At 45.6% G+C, this 9,283-nt stretch overlaps 1 pseudogene; it reads left to right on the top strand.

The window, feature by feature from the left end:
- LOC131255243 (nuclear pore complex protein NUP50B-like) lies at positions 1–1,443 on the top strand (annotated as a pseudogene).
- The last annotated feature ends 7,840 nt before the right edge of the window (positions 1,444–9,283 follow it).

Here is a 9,283-nt window from a genome sequence, read left to right as displayed (position 1 = left end):
ATGCCTGCAATTCAGTTCTCAATGGGGGATGCAGAAAATGCTGTCCCGTCTTCTAAAAAGAGGGTTGCTGGGATTGAACTCAGTCGGGACAACCCTGGCCTTGATGATGATGCTCCCGAAGAAGAGACCGGGACTTTCCAGAGAGCTAGTGAGGACGTGTTGGCAACTAGAAGGATTGTTAAGGTGCGTCGAACCCAGCCCCCCTCAACCACCTCCTCTAATCCTTTTGCTGGGATCCGTTTGGTTCCTTCAACTGAACCGGCTGCAAAACCAACCACCACAACCACTGCACCACCTCAATCCGATGGTGATGTTGACAAAGCCACTTCGGAAGAGGTAGATCGCACTGCGACGTCGGAAAAAAAATGATGTGGACAAAGACACCAAAGAGGGAGCTGCTCTAAATGAAGCAAATGGTACAGATGAGAATGCTAAGAAAAATGAAACTAATGGACAGCTGGATGGAAATGTGGCCGATAAACAGAAAAACCTTTCTGGCAACGAGCCTACCAAAGCTGAGGAAGGCGACACAAAAGAAGAAAATGAGAATGAAGGTAAGGAAGACGATACACCTGTGGCATCTGCTCCATTGAGTTCGTTCCAACAGCTGTCTAGCAGCCAGAATGCCTTCACAGGTCTTGCAGGAACTGGGTTCTCCAGTTCGTCATTTTCATTTGGGTCAATTCCAAAAGATGGGTCTGCGTTTGGGCTAAAGAATGATAACACCTCTTTCCCATCATTTGGTATTGGGAGCTCCAACAATGGAAGTTCGTCCTTGCAACTCTTTGGCTCCTCTATGGGATCAGATAAAACGAAGAGTGAAGGAAGCAGCCTGCCGTCCATGCAGGAAGTGCCTGTTGAGACGTGCGAAGAGAATGAAAAAGCGATTTTTACTGCGGATGCCATATTGTTTGAGTATCTTGATGGAGGGTGGAAGGAGCGTGGGAAGGGTGAGCTGAAAGTGAATATTTCTAGGGCAGGTGCAGAAAAAGCCAGGCTCGTGATGAGGGCCCGGGGTAACTATCGGCTGATCTTGAATGCGAGCCTTTACCCGGACATGAAACTGACAAATATGGACAAAAAGGGAATAGGGCCAGTGGCGAAGGAAAGTATGGGCTCACCACGTTCGCCTTGAAATTTAGGGATGGATCGATCGCAGATGAGTTCCGGGGGGCTGTCACGGCACACAAGAGGAAAAAGGATGATGGTTCGAAGACGCCTGAGAATTCTGCAAAGGCCCATGATGACTGAAACAATGGAGAGTGCGGATTTGAAAAAAGAACAGTTTGATTGGAAGTCTCAAATCGGGTACTTGCTGTTAAATTGTCTTTTTATTGTCATTCGTCGTCGTCTCATTACTCATTACTCGATAGCTGAGCTTTAGATAATATATGTAACACCTCTTTTTATATCTAGTCTTTGATAGAATGTTCGTCTTTTCAAGTTCATTAGCCATAGCAAGCATCTTAGATATGAAAGATCCTAATGCACCTAATGGCATTTCATCCGCTTTTTTTGTTTTTTTTGCTCTTTCGTCTTTTTTTTTTTTTTTGGTTTTTAAAATCTGTTGGGGGCTTGAACTACATTGTTTGTTCGCGGCTGCAAAATGGCAGAGAATTAGCGAGTGTAATATGTTTTCATGGATGTCTGTACCCGGACTCCTTGCTATTGTAAGATTGTGGAATACACTTGCAGAAAAAAAAAAATTAAAAAATTAAAAAATTAAAAAAAAGGAAAAAAAAGGGAAGGACCTTTGAAGTGGGTCTTTGATCATAACAGCTCACTTTGGACGTGAGTTTTTTAACATTATGGGCTGACCTTTGATATGGATCATTCATATGTGGGGCCCACCTTCTATGTGAATCGTACCGTGTGGAAGCAGATCACGTAGTGAGTAACTCACTTACGCCTGGCGTACTGAGTAAACTCTGTGAGGTCTACCATAATTTATGTATTTTATCGGCTCCGTCCATCCATTTTATCAGATAATCCTAGGCTTAGCCAGAAAATTAAGCATGTATACCACACCACAGGAAACAGTTGAATTGAACGTCCACAGTTGAAAATTTCTTAAGAGCCACAGAAATTTTGGATCAATCTTGTATTTTTGTTTTCCCTTCATCCATGTCCATATGATCTTATGAATGGGTTGGCTGACAAATAAACATCATTGTGTGGCCTAGCAAAGTTTCAACGGTGGAAATCATCATCCCCACTGTTTCCTGTGGTATGATCCACTTTATCTTTGGATATGCTTCAATTTTGGGTTCAACCCCTTAAATTAGATGGAAAATGGGATGGACGACGTGGATAGACCACGCTACATTCAACTTGGGCCCAACTGAGTTTACTGAATATGATGAGAGCGTACGGAGTAACCCAATACGCAATCCGATTTCCCACATCGGGAGACAGTCCACCACCTAGGGCCTCCATAGATAAGGACAGTGGGGCAGAGCCTCATATGACATGTGCCGTGAGGAAGAGAAACAGAAAAATCCTAAGATTAAAAATATACAAAATATATATATATATATATATATAGAAAAGGTACTATGCGCTCGAGGTCATGATAATGTCCCATGAGGTCGAGTTGTGTGGGCCCCACCGTGATGCGTGTTGAAAATCTACCCCATCAGTCAGATGCACTATTCCATCGTGGGCCTAGGTCTCAAAAATCAAGTTAATTCGTGACTTGTGTGGGGCCACACCACATACAGAAGTTGAGAGGGGCCTTGCACCATTAAAACATTCATAATCATTTTTTGGGCCCACAGAGATGTGGTTTGCAAATCCAGCCCATCCATTATGTGTGTCCCACTTGGATGAGGGTTCAGACCAAGTTTTAGCAGCATTCAAAACTCAGGTGGGCCCCACCAAGTGCTTTTATATGTTTTTGGCATGTCTTCACGTGATTTTAGATGGTATGGCCCACCTGAGTTCCGTATACGGCTGATTTTTGGGATATCCCATAATTTAAAGGGGACCCATCAAATGCACGGTGTTGATGGTTGGCACGCATCACGGTGGGGCCCACACAGCTCGACCTCATGTGATGTTATCATGAGCTAGAGTGCATAGTACCTTTTCCCATATATATATATGCTCAGCTTCGCACCCGTTTGCACGGAATTCGTGCAAACTTTTTTCATACGTGATGTAACTCCAAAATCTACATGGTCCATGTGAAGCAGTGCCTCATGAAACCCCCGGGCCCAATTTTTACCTTGATCCAAAACTTTGGTGGGCCAAGAAAAATGAAAACAGTTTTCTCCCTTAATTTGCATTTCTCTTTGCTATGACCCACCAGAATTTTTTATCAGGGTGAAAATTTGTCCCCTGAGTTTCATGGGATTCCGCATCACATGGACTGTTCAGATTAGACGCCTGTGACACGTGTGCAAAAGCGAGCACGTGCGTAGATGTGCAGGTGAGCGTGACTCGTATATATATATATATATATATATATATATATATATATATATATATATATATATATATATATATATATATATATATAGTAATGGTCTCCTGCCAACCATCCCGCAGGCCACTTGGTGTAGTCCAATTCCCACCGCAAAGAGGAAATCAGATTGCGTACTCAGTAAACTCTGTTGGGCCCACTGTGAATGGATGTGGTCTATCCATGTCGTCCATCCGTTTTTCAAGTGCATTTTAATGGTTGAAACCAAAATTGAATTATTTCCAATACTCAAGTGGACCATAGAACAAGAAACATGGGGAATAATAATTTCCACCGTTGAAACCTTTATAGGGTCTACAGTGATGCTTATTTGTCATTCGACCCGTTCATAAGATCACACAAATATGGTTGAAAGGAAAACACAAATATCAGATTGATCCAAAACTTGTGGACCCCAAGAAAATTTTCAATGGCTGACCTGCAATTCACACTGTTTCCTATGGTGTGGGCCACTTGAGCTTTTTTTTTTCTTTTTTTCTTTTTTTTGAATTTAAAAGGATTTTCATTTCATAAAAGAGGATTTACAGAGGGTGGACAACATCACCCTAACTTCGGGCTTTCCCAGACAAAAAGGGAGGGAAAGCCTATCGTAAATGAGCAAAAAGAAAAAAAAGCAGGACATGGTCTGCTAACTGGGAGAGACAGGGGAAAAGAAAGCTATTCCCCCCTTCTAATTGTGCCAAAACTCATCCTGTCAAGGAAGAGGAGGCTTCTGGGAACTGGCGAGAGATCAGCATGGCCCATGAATAAAGCTGACCTTTGGATTTCGCTCCCCATACGAGCCAGAGCATCCGCTAGCCCATTACCTTCTCTAAGGATATGGACAAACTAGACATTGGTGGTTATGCTGAGGTTCTTGATTCTGTCGATCCAACACTTCCGTTTCCAACCCGGGATGGATCGACCAGAGAGGAAATTTACCACCAACTGAGAGTCAAATTCCACTAAAATGTTGGAGTATCCCAGGTGGAGATAGTGTTGAAGGCCATCATGAATGGCACGCAGTTCCACTCTTGTGTTGGATGCAACACCATAGCCAATGTAAAATCTGAAGCAGAAATCTCCTTTCTCCCCTCTGCAAACTCCCCCTCCCCCTGCCGCGCTCGGGTTACCCTTGGAGGAGCCATCTACATTTAATTTGAACCAGCCTGGCGGGGTTTTTCTCCAGATCACCAACTGTGAAGGACTTCTTGTTTGAGGAGGGACAGAGATACCCATGGCAGTTAGAGCTCTGCTAGACGAACCTGGATGAGAAGGAGGAATGCCCCATTTGTCGACGAAGAGACGAACCCAGCCGCTGATACGGGAGATGAGCACACCCACCTGCATCAGCATCCATTCGTTGCGAGATGCATTCCTGCTCTTCCAAAGCTCCCAAAGAATAACAGAGGGAAGAACCTTCTTGAAAGGCACCGATGGCCCATTCGCTGATCGGGACCTCCACCAGTGGGTCAGCCAGCCTTCGACAGAGGGGATAGGGGCCATCTGGACGTCGAAAATGTTGGAGAAATGGGACCAGACCTCTCTCGTTCACTTGCTCTGTAAGAACAGGTGGGCGGCAGTCTCAACCGTTGGCCGCAGCCTCTGAGAACTATCATCAAAGCAACAGCTGCAGCGGGACGCGAGGTGGATGCCGCGAGATCGAACATTTGCATCAACTGGGAGGGCCCCTTTGAGAATCCTCCAAATCAGCAGAGATACCTTAGGAGGGGTGTTGACGTTCCAGATTTTTTCTCCCCAGGTTGTGTCGAGCTTGCGCGTCCTGCTGACATCCCAAGCTGATGCAACTGTGAAGGTACCTGAAGGATTTCACGGCCAGATAGGAAAATCAGGACCTTCAAATAAGAAATGCCCCCCATGGAAGATAGTGTCCAAGTCCTGCTGGGACAGAATGGTTAAAACCGTTGAAGGCGGAAGGGGTCCGGAGTTGTGAAGAAAATCTTTGATTTGAAGGTTCCGCAGAGACGGTCTAATGTTACAAATCACCCTGTTTTCCAAAGGGCCCAACCTAGTCCAATTAACTCACCATAAGTTTAGATTTCCTTCACCAATTTGCCACTGAATGTGAGACTCCAAAACCAGGAAAAGGGCACGAATTCTCTTCCACAGAGGTGAAACAGAGGAAGTGGATTGGAGTTGGCCTTCTCCCTGGAGATCCTAGGAATATCTAGGCTTAATAAATAAGCACCACATCCCTTGTTGAGTACTGAATTTGACAGTCCAAGCCATTTTTAGGCAGAACGCAACCATGACGTCAAACAAAGACCTGATGCCCAGCCCCCCTTCTAGCTTTGGTGCAGTAATATGCATCCAACTCCTCTAATGCAGCTTTTTCCTACCATCTGCCCAGCCCTAAAGGAAGTCTACAAAGCGCATTTCCAAAGTCTTCAAAACCCCAGATGGGATATGCGTAGCTGCCAATGTGTGCACCGGGACAGTGGCCAGAACGTGTTTGATTAACGTGATTCTACCTGCCATTGAAAGGCACCGGGCTTTCCAACCTTTGATGCACCCGTCCACCCGATCAATCAGCTTCTGAAAATCCGCATTTTTCCTCCTCCCTGCTAATATCGGGACACCCAAGTAATGCTATTCACAAATGTTGCTATCTCCAGCTCCCTTTGGATTGCAGCAGTCCTAGCCGGAGCCATGTTCTCGGCGCATAGGAAGACGCTCTTCAAGAGATTGATTTTTTGACTAGAAACCTGCTGATAATTTTGAAGAAATATCTTAGCCAATCGGATGGAGCGAAGGCCCCCATTTAGGAAGAGTAATGTGTCATTTGCAAAAAGAAGATGAGACACCACATCATTTCCACGGTGGCCTTTGAAGGGGAGGCAAGATCCAGAAGACACCAGTTTGTTAAACCCCCGACTGAGCACCTCGGAGGCTAAAATGAATAAGCTAGGGGAGAGCGGGTCCCCCTGACGGAGGCCACGAGTGGATTTAAAGAAACCCCAGATTCACCGTTGATTAGAACCGAGAAACAACAGTTGTTCCAACAGCGTTCCACGAGCTTGATCCAAAGATTGGAGAATCCAAAATGGCTGAGCACCCTTTTGAGGAAGACCCAATCCACTCTGTCATGAGCTTTCTCCATGTCCAATTTCACCACGATGTTCCTGCCTCTAACTTTTCTATTCAACTCTCTAAGTATCTCTTGGGAGAGGGCTATGCTTTCTTAGATGGAGCGACCCTGGACGAAAGCACCTAGCTCCAGAGAGATCAGCTTGGGCAACACCTTACTGAGTCTGTTGACCACGTTGCAAAGACTAATGGGCCTGAAGTCTGAAAAGCGAGTTGGCGCTTCCCTCTTAGGAATGAGGGCAATGAGGGTAGAGGTGAAAGCCCTAAGCATCGACCCGCCGTCGAACAGAAACTTGCTGCTTTTAATAAATCCTATCCCACAATTTCCCAACAACTAGTAAAGAAAGTGCCTGAAAATCCGTCTGGGCCCGCTGCCCCATCTCTTGGGATAGAGATAACCACCTGCTGTACTTCCTGGATCGTAGGCTTTGCCATGAGGTGATCGTTGTCCTCTGTCGACACCAAGGATGGTATGGAAGAGAGGAGAACGTCCCCCTAATCTACCTCCCCAGTGGAGAAAAGGCGATGAAAATATCTGGCTGCCTCGTTTTTTATTCCCTCTTACGATACAACAGTCCTTCCAGAGTCCAGTCGGATAGAGGTGATAACGGCTCTCCTAGCCCGTTCAGTTGCTGAGGCATGGAAGTAGGTAGTGTTTATGTCACCTTCCTCCAGCCAGTTGTTTCTAGCTTTCTGTTTCCAGAAAGTTTCCTCCATCAGCTCCAATCGAGAAAGGGAGGTTCTTGCTTCCAAAAGCTGCCTCTGGATGCGATCATGATCCGAAACCGGCCCCTCCTCATGTTGCAGAGTGGCCACTTGAGCTTTGGATATACTTCATTTTTGGGTTTAAGCCTTAAAATTATCTGTTAAAATGGATGTAAGGAGTGGATGGAATATATAAATCATAGCAGGCCCCACAGAGTTTACTCAGTACGCAATTCCTTCCCCGCAGGAGACCTGGGCGCGGATGGGTTATTGACATGTTGAGAAGTGACATCACCAAATTATGTGGCTCCACCATGATATATGTTCTGTGTCCACGCCGTCCATCCACCTGGAGAGATCATTTTAGGGTAATATCTAAAGAATAAGTCACATCCAAAGCTCCAGTGGACCCCCACCACAAAAAACAGTGGGGAGAGTAAGTAGGGATTAGATACTGACAAAGGGTACTTGGATTAGATACTGACAAGTTGAGTAGGGAGAATGGCTACTAGAGTGATGTCACCAAGTTTTGTGGACCCCACTATGATGTATGTGTTGTATCTACAATGTCCATCCATTTGGAGATATTATTTTAAGCCATAAGCCAGAATGAGGCAGCTCTAAAGCTTTAGGGGACCCACCACAGAAAATAACGAAAAGATTGATGCCCACCCTTGAAACCTTTGTAAGGCCCACCATGATGTTTTTTGGAAATCCAACCTATTCAAAAGTTAACAAAGACATTAAAGAGAAGGGAAAATACAAATATAAGGTTGATAGAAAACTTTCGTGACCTTTAGAAGTTTTTAATGGTGGCGTCACTCTGTCCACTGTTTTCTGTGGTGGGGTCCACTGGAGCTTTGGATGTGACTTATTCTTTGGATATTACCCTAAAATGATCTCTCCAGATGGATGGATGACGTGGATACAAAACATATATCATGGTGGGGCCACAAAATTTGGTGACGTCACTTCTCAACATGTCAATAGCCAATCCGCGCCCAGGTCTCCTGCGGGGAAGGAATTATGTACTGAGTAAACTCTGTGGGGCCTGCTGTGATTTATATATTCCATCCACTCTTTACATCCATTTTAACAGATGATTTTAAGGATTAAACCCAAAAATGAAGTATATCCAAAGCTCAAGTGTGTCACGCCCCAAACTCGGAAACCGGGCTCACAAAATTCCCGATCGCCGAATCTGGCGCCGACAGCCTCCGTAGAACCCCATTCTCGGCTCCCAGCGCCCATTCGCCAGGTTCCGATCCTGGGATGCTACAAGGAGGATTTTCAACATCAGTTTGATTCGTAATAAGCATAACCAAAGGCATAACCCACAAACAACAACCAAAAACTCCATCACATTTCCACTATAATCAAAAACTTTACAAGTACAATGAGCATAAGGGAAATACAATGAAGATAGACCAAAAGCTCCAAAAGAAGATCAGCTACGCGCCCAAGCCTCAGCGCTGCTGCGAACCAACGTCACCTGCACGCAACGGTCGTGCATAAGCTTATAGAAAGCTTAGAGGGTGGTGAAAGTGTATGCTCAAGGTGATAATGTATTTATGCAGTATCAGAGTAATGCGGAACATGCTGATGAATGCTAAGAATCCCATTAGCCGTACCAAGGCCATGCGGTGCAAAGGACGATGTCGGCCATTCCAAGGCCATGCAATGCGAAATGCAAGTCAAGCATACAAATCCTCATCTAAGTCCACATGTCAATACGGCTCAAATCTGGAATATCACCGGGGTCTAGTACACTCCAAGCCAGATTGCCGCCCCATCGCGCGCAATAAGGTGAGTGGAAAGGACCTCACTATCCGCCTGCCAATATCGGGCTCGGCTCGTCAATAGCGGACCCATTCCTCGAGCTGGTCAGACTCAGCCTAGCATTGCCCCCTACTCTCGGGCGGGTAAGGCCGCACCCCCTTCCAACCGACCACGACACAGTGGAAAGCGCAACCGTCTGGTAATCGGCACCCAGCGCTCATGCACCCA

This window comes from Magnolia sinica, chromosome 9 (assembly GCF_029962835.1).
Source record: "Magnolia sinica isolate HGM2019 chromosome 9, MsV1, whole genome shotgun sequence".
NCBI classification, from domain to species: Eukaryota; Viridiplantae; Streptophyta; class Magnoliopsida; order Magnoliales; family Magnoliaceae; genus Magnolia; species Magnolia sinica.
The sequence above is the reverse complement of the archived record's forward strand: the minus strand, read 5'-3'. Positions and strand labels throughout refer to the sequence as shown.